This window comes from Saccoglossus kowalevskii, chromosome 13 (assembly GCF_978046115.1).
Source record: "Saccoglossus kowalevskii chromosome 13, keSacKowa6.1, whole genome shotgun sequence".
Lineage (NCBI taxonomy): Eukaryota > Metazoa > Hemichordata > Enteropneusta > Harrimaniidae > Saccoglossus > Saccoglossus kowalevskii.
Genome location: NC_140653.1, coordinates 14,607,347 through 14,620,905, shown reverse-complemented (window position 1 = coordinate 14,620,905; position 13,559 = coordinate 14,607,347).

The following is a 13,559-nucleotide window of genomic DNA, read 5'->3' as shown; positions in this document are numbered from 1 at the left end:
ATATACCGTTTTTTTCTATATTTTACATTAAACTTGTCAAAAATCAGTGAAAATAAATTCTATACAAAACACCCAAAAAGCCTTTTCAGTGAAAATTAATTACAGCTAAAATAAAGCATTTCACAGTATTATACTATAAACTCAATACACTATTGAATAGACTGCATCAAATTTGGTCTTGTAGAATAGCTATCATACTATAAACTCTATTGTAAACACTGCATGACATTTGGTTTATAAAACAGCCATCATACTATAAACTCAATACACTACTGTACCAACTGCATACCATTTGGTTTATAGAATAACCATCATACTATAAACTCAATACACTATTGTATAAACTGCATAACATTTGTGGTTTATAGAATATCTATTATACTATAAACTCAATACACTATTGAAAAGACTGCACAACATTTGGTCTTATAGAATAGCTATCATACTATACACTCAATACACTATTGAAAAGACTGCATTAAATTTGGTCTTGTAGAATAGCTATCATACTATAAACTTAATACACTATTGTATAAACTGCATGACATTTGGTTTATAGAATAACCATCATATTATAAACTCAATACACTATTGAAAAGATTGCATTAAATTTGGTATAATTATTGAATAGCTATCATGCTATTAACTTAATATACTTGAAAAGACTGCCTAACATATGGTCTCCTAGAATAATCATCATACTATAAACTCAATACACTACTGTATAAACTCCATGACATTTGGTTTATAGAATAGCCTTCATACTATAAACTGCATAACATTTGGTCTTTTAGAAAAACCATCATACTATAAACTCAAGACTATTGAAAATGCTGAATAACATTTGGTCTTATTGAATAGGCATACTGTAAACTTAATACACTATTGTATAAACTGCATGAAATTTAGTTTATAGAATAGCCATCATACTATAAACTCAATACACTATTATATAAACTGTGTAACATTTGGTTTACAGAATAGCCATCATACTATAAACTCAATACACTATTATATAAACTGTGTAACATTTGGTTTACAGAATAGCCATCATACTATAAACTCAATACACTATTGAACAGATTGCACAAAACATGGTAGTAATTGTTTCAAATCTTTAAAACAAAGTATGCATAAGGTTTCATATTTGTGGGTCTTATTTATAATTTAAAATATAAGCAAATGGAATCAGTGATCACAGATTCTTAAACCTAGAAAATGTCAATTATATCAGCAAGTGTCAAATAAAGATACACTATTTTAAACTATTTTATCTTGAACTACCTTAAATAAAGGAAAAATAATTCAAGGAAGCCCAACAAAGTCTATGTATAGTTTTCTCTACAAAGCAACTCAAGGAAAATTCACACAGGAAATATGTTGATGAATCATGTGTCATAATGTTCCTAATGTCAGGTGTGCTTGATGATATCATATGTACTAGCAAATGCTGCAGCCACCACTTTAGCAGCAAAGTCATCCACAAGATCAACAGGTCGCATAGTAGTCCCCTTGCAAGGCCCACTGCCCACTGTGTTCCTTCTCGTCACAGGTAAGCTGTCATCATGCTCCACAACTTTCTCAACATTAGCTGGTTTTGATACTTTGACATCTGCTTCTTTAAACTGCAAGTTACAAATTTCTTTCACTGAATTGCATGAGACGACCTTTTCACCATCATTAATACCCTGAGAAGCATCATCTGCCTCGCTTAGTATATCATTGCCAGGTATGTTAACTATACCTTCACCATCCCAATCTTCATCAATGTAATTAGTGGGTGTATTTCTATGAGGGTAACACGTATTGGGCTGATGTTCTGACGTATTAAATGTAATGGTAGATGATTGAAATTCATTGGGTATCTTGGGACTTATAATTCTGTCACCTTCAAGACCAGGTGTGGCTTCTTCGCACCAGATACAATCAGCTGATGAGTCCTCTTTAAACGTTTTCTCAGCCTTGCTACAAACATCTTCACTCTGAACTATCATGATGTCATTGGGTACGACATCCGAGCCCTTGACTTCAAGGCACACAGTGGCATTTCCTGTGTCTGTTTTTGAGGAATCCACAACCGAATGCTTAAACCCATACACAGTCTCAAGATCAATCCTTTTATCACCTAAACTATCTACAGCATTTTTCACTGAAAGTGTGACTTGCTGATGAGTATTCAATTTAGTAGTGATGTTCTCCACTTGAATACCTATTCCAGATGTTGCAGCAGGCTCTTTGTCAATACAAACAACACCATTTATCTTCTCATTCATCAGACTGGCATCACCCTGTAAACTTACTTCATTTCTACTCATGGATACATCTGCAGCACGTATGTCTTCTTTCCTGGTGGAGTCTGTTTCATTTGCCTTACTTTTGTTGCATTTATTACCCATCTGGTATTCATCATATTTGTTCTTCTCCAGCACAGAACAATTCTCGCCAACAGTATCGACCAATGTACCATCAATCTGAGAAGAAGTAACACTCAAAATCTGCATGTCATCTTCAACATTCAAATCAATAACTATGCCATCGCCATCCCAGTCATCATCAGCAACTAAATCAGGTTTACCACCAGAGTATCTGGCCTTTGTCCTGAAAGTGTCATCAACTTCCTTCTCACTCCATAAGTCTACATGAGCAAATTTTTTCAAGGCAGACTTAGATTCTTGCAAAACTTTATATTGGGTGTCAGCATTATATTCAACAGAGTCAGTATTTAATGTTTCCAAGGTAGACCGTGGTTCTGGCAATGCTTCATAATTGGTATCAGCAGCATACCCAGCTTTGAAAATCTTTTGACAGTTCTGTACATCATCATCTTCTACTAGAGTGAAATCTTCACACCAAATGCATTCATCCTCAGATTCGTTATTGATCTGGGCAACATGGTCCTCATCTTTCATAATCGATGAAGCTTCTACTGGTAAATAAGCAATGCTATCAGATGAGACAGCTTTGTTCTTGGTCACAGTCACATTCTCTGGGTTTGTTATAGTGGAATCAACAGCTGGATGCTGAACATCCACCATTACATTTGAATTGGATTCTTCACCATACAAGTAATTAGTGGGTGTATTTCTATGAGGGTAACACATATTAGGCTGATGTTCTGACGTATTAAATGTAATGGTAGATGATTGAAATTCATTGGGTATCTTGGGACTTATAATTTTGTCACCTTCAAGACTAGGTGTGGCTTCTTCGCAAAAGATACAATCAGCTGGTGAGTCCTCTTTAAACTTGTTCTCAGCTTTGCTACAAACATCCTCAGTCTGAACTATCATGTCATCAGGTATGACACCTGAGCCCTTGACTTCAAGGCACACAGTGGCATTTCCTGTGTCTGCTTTTAGTGAATCCACAACCAAATGCTTAAAACCATACACAGTCTCAAGATCAATCCTTTTATCACCTAAACCATCCACAGCATTTTTCACTGAAAGTGTGACTTGCTGATGAGTATTCAATTTAGTAGTGATGTTCTCCACTTGAATTCCTATTCCAGATGTTGCAGCAGGCTCTTTGTCAACACAAACAACACCATTTATCTTCTCATTCATCAGACTGTCATCACCCTGTAAACTTCGCTCATCTCTACTCATGGATACATCTGCAACACGCACTTCTTCCCTGGTGGCGTCTGTTATATTTGACTTGCTTCTGTTGCATTTATCCTTCATCTGGTATTCACCATCTTTTTTCTTCGCCAGCACAGCACAATTCTCGCCGACCAATGTACCATCAATCTGAAAAGAAGCAACACTGAAAAGCTGCATGTCATCTTCAACATTCAAATCAATAACTATGCCATTGCCGTCCCAATCATCATCAGCCTTTGTCCTGAAAGTGTCATCAGCTTCCTTCTCACTACATAAGTCCACATGAGCAAATTTTTTCAAGGCAGACTTAGATTCTTGCAAAACTTTATATTGGGTGTCAGCATTATATTCAACAGAGTCAGCATTTAATGTTTCCAAGGTAGACCGTGGTTCTGGCAATGCTTCATAATTGGTATCAGCAGCATACCCAGCTTTGAAAATCTTTTGACAGTTCTGTACATCATCATCTTCTACTAGAGTGAAATCTTCACACCAAATGCATTCATCCTCAGATTCGTTATTGATCTGGGCACCATGGTCCTCATCTTTCATAATCGATGAAGCTTCTACTGGTAAATAAGCAATGCTATCAGATGAGACAGCTTTGTTCTTGGTCACAGTCACATTCTCTGGGTTTGTTATAGTGGAATCAACAGCTGGATGCTGGACATCCACCATTACATCTGAATTGGATTCTTCACCACACAAGTAATCTACAGAATCTTTCACTGTGGATGTAACTAATTTAAGAGCAATCATTTCAATGGTGATGTTTTCAAATTCCTTAGGCATACCAGGTATGTTAGCCAATGTCTTCACAGCACTTGTGTCATTTAGGGCATCCCCAGTCACACTGGTAACATCTTCAGTCAACACATCCTTTCCATTATCCAGATTATTTGTTTTCTTTTCGCTTTCTGTCAACAGCACAGAACTTTCCACAAGTTCTTTTTCTTCAGCTGTACCGGAAGTACTGGTAACAACAGCACACCCATCTCTACTGTTGGCTCTCAATGTTGAAAAGACAACACTGCCCTCCTGTGATTCTCTTAGATAATTCAACACACTTCCTTGTGTGGAAGTTGTTTCCACTGTATGTTCTAACAATCTTTGATCATGATTAATCTTTTCCACATTGGACACATCTGGTTTAGTTTCAATCATATGGGTGTCATTGACAGCAACAGAAACTTTAAAATCATCAATATAAGACACACTTAAGCCTCCATCATCAGAACAAGTATTCCTACACATCTCCCCAGTATCATCACCATAGTTACCATTTTCAATCGCTAGTTCTCCTTGATCATCAACACGGCCATCATTTGGCAAAAACTCGAGTGTCTTCATGGTAGATACTTCTTCAGTACTTTCTATCTGTGTTGATTCACATGTTTTGGGCAAAATACTTATCATTCTTCCATCTACACTTGCAGTGATTAGGATGTTTTCCTCAATCTTCAAATTTGGACTGCCGTCACTCAAAATATTGTTCTTTGTGTTAGGGAGGTTGGCCTTTTTATGGGGAAAACATGGCTTTGTGTTCCATGATTCAATAATTCCAGTAGAATCTGTTGTCCGTGATAACTCAGGTGAATATGTTTCAGATGAATAATCTAATAACGGATGAACACTCTCATTACTTTGCTCTGTAAATTCTGATTTGCAGCAGTCAGAAGACTCAGTCTCGTCAGGGCTCTTTAGACCATTGAAACTCATTTCCCCAACTAACTTGGGCATGTCATCAGAATCCACATCCTCTATAATTCTAGCCATAGCAGGTTCAATAGATTCTGCTTTTGTCGCAAAGCCATGTTGATGAATTTCACCATTATAGCAACTTTTCTCTGCTTTCTCACTTTTGTGCTGGTTATTTCCAGCATGATCAGTTGTTTTCCATTCTGACCTGATGATATTCCTAGTATCTGTCTGGCTCATATTCTGAACCACTTGAGATTTATGATCCAAAGTTTGCTGCTTCTTCCAGTGATATTTTTTATAGTCATGACAACTGGAAGGGGATTTTTGGCGAGTATAATCTCTTCTTTGGTATGAATTACGATTTTGCTGAAAACCAACAGAGTTGTAATTACTTCTTTTATCAGATGGACTTTTCTTCTTGAAGTCACTCTTCCTAGATGTGAAACTCTTATTATATCCTCCATTGCCATAGTCGTTTCTGAATGAACTGTTTTGCAACTTCCCAGAAGGAAACTTATTTTGAGAGTATGCCGCTCCTTCTTTGTCATTCTTACTTCCCCCTGCCTGACTAAAAGAACCTGATGAATTCATTTTGCCACCCTGTTCATACTTCCGTTTTTGACTAAGCCTAAGTGAATAAGACTTATTTTCTACAACACATGGATTGGATATTTTAAATCTTGATGAATGTATTAAATCATTCTTTAGACTATATTCATGATTTAGTTTCCTGGGACTCTCTACATCTACTTTTACTGGTGCTGGAATAATCACTGAATCCTGAATAACTATATCATTCTTGTTAATGTCAGTAATACATTTATTTAAAAGTATCTTCTCGCTTTCAGACACTTTTTCAAAGAAAGGCTGATCAACATGACCTGTATCTGTAGCACTTATTCCTGCTAAAGGTGGCAGATCAGAAATATCAAGTTCTGTATAATCCTTACCCTGTGATATCTCCTCTCCAATATCGCTGTGCTCAGCCTCAGACAATAATTGACTATGCTCAATTCCCAGAATATTTTCTAAACTTGCATTGTTCCAAAGTCTTTCTTGAATATCTCTGGGTTCTTTTTGTTCTTTTATATAGCTTCTGAGTACCCCTTCTGAAGGATTGTCTTTCTTATATGAAATGTTATCTTCATTCAAGGAAGGTATTCCTTCTGGAACATTATCATCTGTTATTGTTACTTCTTCTAAGGGCGAGAGTGGCCCGACTAAGATAGGCATATCCAAAAACTCTTCAATACCATTCACACAAGGTCCTCTTTCCACAGTATCTGCTTCTGGTAAATAAATACCACTTCCTGGTAAGTCAATGATCCGTTGCTTAGCAACTACACCATTTGCAACCTCATCTCTTACTTCCAGTAACTCCATATTGACAGATTTTTCAGATTCTGAACACCATACTTCAACTTCTACAATATGTGTCTGAGCAATGAGATTAGACAACAGTTATTATCATATCCATGAGATTTAAAAGTTTCCTGATGAAAACAGAGGTACAAGCAAGTCAATCACAGTGAGAATATTATTGTCAAAGGGGACAATAATCAATTATGCGCTTTACGAATTCAGCTGCGAGAACAAGACGTCTGGCATTTTATATGTCATTTCCAATTTTAAACTGTTTCTGTTTATCATTTTCTGTTGCTCCCAAATGACAAACTGTTTACAATCAATCAATATATGACCATTATCATTAAGTCAATACATGTAAACTAAATGAATATTTTCATGTTTTTGAGAAAATCTGCTCACCTTGATTGTCTTGTGATCCACATGTGCTGTTAACAATTTATCTTTGATCAAATCTTTGAGTTTCTCTTCACCTTTCAACCCATTAACTGGTACACCTGTGACAACAAAATAATGACAGAGATAAATTGATAAGATCACATAGAAAGACGACAATTTTGATTTTAGTATGTGTACTGTAGAATACTTTATTTTCGCTTGGAATATATTTTCGCTATTTTCGCTGAAAGAATGATTCCGTGAAAATAAAATCCAGCGAATATACTTTTTTTTCTATATTTCACATTAAACTCATCAAAAATCAGTGAAAATAAATTCCATACAAAACGCCAAAAAAGCCTTTTCAGCGAAAATTAATTCCAGCAAAAATAAAGTATTCCACAGTATTTTTCGCTAGCTTAAAGCTCACCCCTACATAGCCAAATAAAAGAAGAAGAATGAAATCAAAGAAATTGTAGAAAGAACTTTTATGCACTGAGGGAATTAAATACATGAAATAGTTTCGCTGTGTGAGAAACAATCACCCAAGCAAATTTATATTGATTGGGGCACCTATGTTCAAGTTTCAATGAAATTGGCTAATTGTTATGCAAATTAAATAATTAATATTCACAGATGTCGACCAAAAGGTAATCAGATCTGCATATCATCACTATGTATCTGTACATCATGTTTCATTGAAAGAGTTCTTGATATTTTAGTTGAATAAATAATTATGCAAATTAGGTAATTAATATGTGCAGATTCCCACCATAATCTAATCAGATCTGTGCATTATCCAATGTATCTATGGAAATATGTTGAATAGTTGATATAAAATCGAACAGCTACAAAATATATAATTATTATGCAAATTAGGTAATTTATAAGCACGGACATGTCAAATGCTTCAAACTGAATTTTGCAGACAAAACAACCTTGCTTAATGGTACAAAAAACTTATTTTTAAGGACATTGACATTGCTGAACCATTCAAATAAAAAAGTGGAAACCTCAGTTGGTGATTTGACCTTGATGCATGGTGATTTGACCTTGATGCATGGTGATTTGACCTTGATGCATGGTGATTTGACCTTGATGCATGGTGATTTGACCTTGATGCATGGTGATTTGACCTTGATGCATGTTGATTTGACCTTGATGCATGGTGATTTGACCTTGATGCATGGTGATTTGACCTTGATGCATGGTGATTTGACCTTGATGCATTATTATAGTAGTTTACCATGTAAACTTTTATATACTACCATTTTGTTGATATTTATTTATTTATAACATTCCACTGTTGCATTTTTTTTAAAAATTTACAAAACATACGATTACAAATTACTTAGAATATTCTTAGCAGTTCCCATACCTCTTAGTTTGAATGGGACAGCCTGTGGTGGCAATGTCCAGAAATCATCATCTATCAATGGGACGACTTCATTAGTAGGTTTCACTGCTATATTACCATAATCTACATAGAATATCTTGACACTGTCACATGGCAACAACTGATCTATCCAGCATCTGGAAATGAATCCAGCTATTAAATCATGTATGTAGCAAGAAGTTGATTCAACATTATCTAAACAATTTGCAAGAAAAGTATTGGGGGGTTTTTAGGTGTGAACAATTCTAATCAACAATGAAGTAATCATAATTACATTAAAAAAAATTAATAACACAAGTTACTCTGTACTGTATTAATCTCAATGTACCTTATATAGAACATGGATTGTATAAAAATTCCTAAAAATAGTGAAGCAGCAACATATCTAAGCAAAATTTGCCAATGTGTTTCTCAATTAATACTACCAGAGCTGTTTTGCAGAGAGCACTAAGGTTTGTAGAAAGAACAGTGGGGATGCCAGGTTCTCAGAGGGAGCTACAACTAGGGTAAGAGTTTTGCAGAGAACTATAAGAGAACCAGGTGTGTATAAGATACTATAAGGGTGATAGGTTTATAAAGGGTTGTATGAGGGGCACTAGTTTTGCAGAGTGGCATATGAGGGACACCAATTTGCAGAGAGTGGCATATGAGGGACACCAATTTGCAGAGAGTGGCATATGAGGGACACCAATTTGCAGAGAGTGGCATATGAGGGACACCAAATTGCAGAGAGTGGCATATGAGGGACACCATTGCAGAGAGTGCCATATGAGGGACACCATTGCAGAGAGTGGCATATGAGGGACACCAATTTGCAGAGAGTGGCATATGAGGGACACCAAATTTGCAGAGAGTGGCATATGAGGGACACCAATTTGCAGAGAGTGGCATATGAGGGACACCAAATTTGCAGAGAGTGGCATATGAGGGACACCAATTTGCAGAGAGTGGCATATGAGGGACACCAATTTGCAGAGAGTGGCATATGAGGGACACCAATTTGCAGAGAGTGGCATATGAGGGACACCAAGTTTGCAGAGAGTGGCATATGAGGGACACCAATTTGCAGAGAGTGGCATATGAGGGACACCAAATTTGCAGAGAGTGGCATATGAGGGACACCAATTTGCAGAGAGTGGCATATGAGGGACACCAAATTTGCAGAGAGTGGCATATGAGGGACACCAAATTTGCAGAGAGTGGCATATGAGGGACACCAATTTGCAGAGAGTGGCATATGAGGGACACCAATTTGCAGAGAGTGGCATATGAGGGACACCAATTTGCAGAGAGTGGCATATGAGGGACACCAAATTTGCAGAGAGTGGCATATGAGGGACACCAAATTTGCAGAGAGTGGCATATGAGGGACACCAATTTGCAAAATTAACTATGAAGGTCACAAAAATACGAATGCTCCAGATTTGTATCTCACTAGGCAGCCTTACCTGTACCATGTGTTTTCATAAGCTGCCATGCACCTTGTATGGTTTGGTCGCAATGTACCTCTTTTATCTAGCAATTGTAACTTTTCAGTTAAACCATGCAATTCAGCTAAATAGGATGTCTGAAATGATAAAGATAAAAACTAACAATCTAATTGAAAAAAATATTGTTGACTTTTCAATTTAATGATTGATTAAAATTGATGATGATGTTGATGATGGTGTTGATAATGACGATGATCGACATCACAACGATGATGATGATGATCTATCAGAGTATACTCACATCATCATAGTTGATGATTTGCCCCCAGAAGTGAACATCATCACTAATCTCTGTCACTACAATACCAAACTTCTCTGGTAATTCTGTGAACGCATCTCTACCACCGCATTCTGTTAGCATTTTTGTATAAGTCTTGTATCTCATCATTCTGTCAAGCGAACTTTGCCTTGGTGATGTTAATACCCCACTTACGTCAGCCATCTCTTCAGTTCCGTCAAATAATCGATGCTTGGGCAATGTTAGTCCCCGATCAATTACGTCAACAGTGCTTTCGGCTTTGTCAAGTGAACTGTACTTTGGTACTTCATTGGTTACATCCACAGTGTGTGATTTTGCTTCAAGACAATTATTACATGCCCCATTCAGGTTAGCATTTTGGTCACAACCTGCAACACTGATATCCTTAGGAAAGATACCTTCCGGTGCCGAGCACAGACGTGGAATTTCATCACACAAATCAACAGATGTTAGTGTTGTATTGCTGTAACCAGATTCAATGACAGCCCTTCTCGTCTTTACAGAACTTGAATCCAATGGTGAGTTTTGAATAGCTGCTGAATAAAGATAGTATGTCACATGGGTGCCAAACACTAAACAAGCCACTTGCACCAAAGGCATGTACCTAGGAATCAATTATATTCCAGCCCCTCCAATTAAATAAAGAAAATTCCATTTGTCATTGTGACGCATTTTGTGTAATTTGATATTTATAAACGTGTGTATTTTTTTGTATGCCAATAGACGCTCACGAGAGGGCGTTAATAATGATCGAATTTACTGGAGCTCAAGGAGTCTTTGTTCACTATAAATGTAGGTCACAGGTCAATTTCAATTAGTCGTCTATTATCACCGAGTCTGGACACATGGCTAATCACCAACACCTTGCCACGTGGAGGCATGCAGTTGCTTCGTTACGAGTTCTCAAAGACAGATTGTTTCACGTCAAGCCGAATTGAAGACAATGTACAGTTTCACTATGTCATTCCATGGACGTTTGTAAGAACTGCATCCTCTCTCTCTCTCTCTCAGCAAGATTTACAAGAACTCACTGCCGTCCAGCAATCACGTCGCAATTGTTCAAGCCGAAGCCAGCCGAAGATTAGGCCACATGTTGTTTGCGTCGAAAAGATCGACTTTTGAAACTAGGTATTTTAGTGTCCATATCATTTTATGACTCCAGGCGACTGTAAATGTATTTTCCTTGCGTTGTCTAATTTTGTGTGTCTTACCACACTGTTATTGTATTATGCTGAATTTGTGAATTTATTGTTCATTTGAATTAATGTCTTTTGATACCTCATGAGCGCACTATATTTATTTACACGAATACAATAATAGAATTTGACAATATCCTGTGTTCGTGTCGTTTCTTGTTGCGAACCCCTTGTTTGGGTTTGGGTCAAAGGAAAGATTCCAGTCTGTCCGTCATCGGACTTTAGACCCAAACTCGGCCGTAACAGTCATGCACACTTTTAAATGAATTACAATTATAATACTATTATAATAATTCATCTCTGAATTATTACCTTGCCCTGATTTTCTTCGGTCATCTGGCTGGAATTGATTCTTTGGCGCAAGTTTCTCAGTCGCTGGTCTGACATTAAACTGATAACCATCTATAACCTTTCCATTGATCTCTGTGATAGCTTTCTCGGCTTCATGTATATTACGATATCTCACAAAGACAAGACTGAGAGAAGACACACATGGAAGTTAGGTACGTAATCTTGACTACGTTGACTAGGTGTTACAATAGAATTAAGCATGTGAAGTTACCATGATCTTGTTGAGAGTGCGAGTTCTGTTCATAGGATTTTTTACATTTGGTTCACGCTACACACGACTATCCACTACATTGTACATTTATTATACAAGTATTTGAATCAAGTGGTGCAGTAATTCATGAAGCTATTTTAATCAACATAAACATGTCAGAGATGTGGATCCAGAAGCTGATGCTTAATTATGATAATTTTTTTAACATTAAAATGAGTGACATTCAGTCATCTTGTATCTGATCATAGAACACTTGTACATATTGAGAGATATTCCTCTGGAACAGCATTAATTAAGACAACATAGTTTAACTCTGGTAACCTTGCCCTTTGTTATATAATGTTATTTTTTTATCATAGTTTGAATCTGATCTGATGTCTAATGCAGGTACAGTTTGAACAAAATCCATCCATAAGCACCAAGATCCAGTTCTGGAATGCCAAAAATGCTTGATTTTTGGTGATTTTTTAGCACAAAAATGGCTGCCATTTGACCATTTTGAATCAGATAGTCAAACCAATATATCTGTATATCTAGATGTATAATGAATATATAAAATTTGAACATAATCAGTAAAAAGCATGGCAGAGATATGGCACTAGAACTGCATTCATTAAAACAAAATGGCTGCCAGTCGGCCATTTTAAATCCAAACTGAAAAATAAAATGGCGAGCTTCAAAATGCCATAATGTCTAACGTACATGTATGTACCAAGTTTGAACAAAATCCATCAATAAATGCTTGATTTTGAGGATTTTTCAGCTCAAAAAAGGCTGCCATTATGCCATCTTGAATCAGATCGTATGATGTATGTGTTTAGTTTAAATTTAATTGATCCAGGTATGTCTAAGATATAGGTCTGAACGCATGGATGCACAGACACACATAAATCAATCAATAGGTCCTCGAAAGGGGACTAATGAACCTCTTGTGGGAAATAGATGTATACTAGTCCCCTAATGGCTATGCAATATGTGCGTACTATGAGTGCTCTAGCAAACGCAACAATTTTAAGTGAATGAGAATCATAATCCGGCTGGTGTAAATTACAGAGAAATCGCTTACCTTTTGAATTCAGAGCACTGTACAACACTACCAACAGCTAAGAGGTAAGGCTTTAAAATCTACAAAATCAATGAAAACAATAAGTTATGTTGATTTGATTACACTGGTTTTATTTACTTAAAGTGTTTATGCATAATTTACTACCATGTCATTGGAATTAGAGTGAAAAGTCAATGTTTGGCACCTTACACAACATAATATGTTTACTATTATTTCCATTATATTTTATTTTGATCAAGATGAGAAATTATGTCTATTTAGGCCCAAATTAACATTGAAATTATAAAATATATTAAATATATTTTTTATAATTTCTTTGTAAATTTTTGTTCAAATTGAAAAATTTCTTACTTGCTATAAGTTTTAAAAAAAATTGAAAACAAAATGTAAAAAATTATGTAGCTTTATTTTCTGACAGCTGACAAAAATTTAATTTGGCATTCAAGAGTCAAAGGTCAAATAGTTACAACACCAGAAATGCAATTTGTGTACCTGTTTAATATTGAAACCTGTATTATAAATTGTATTCTCAGAAAGAAGA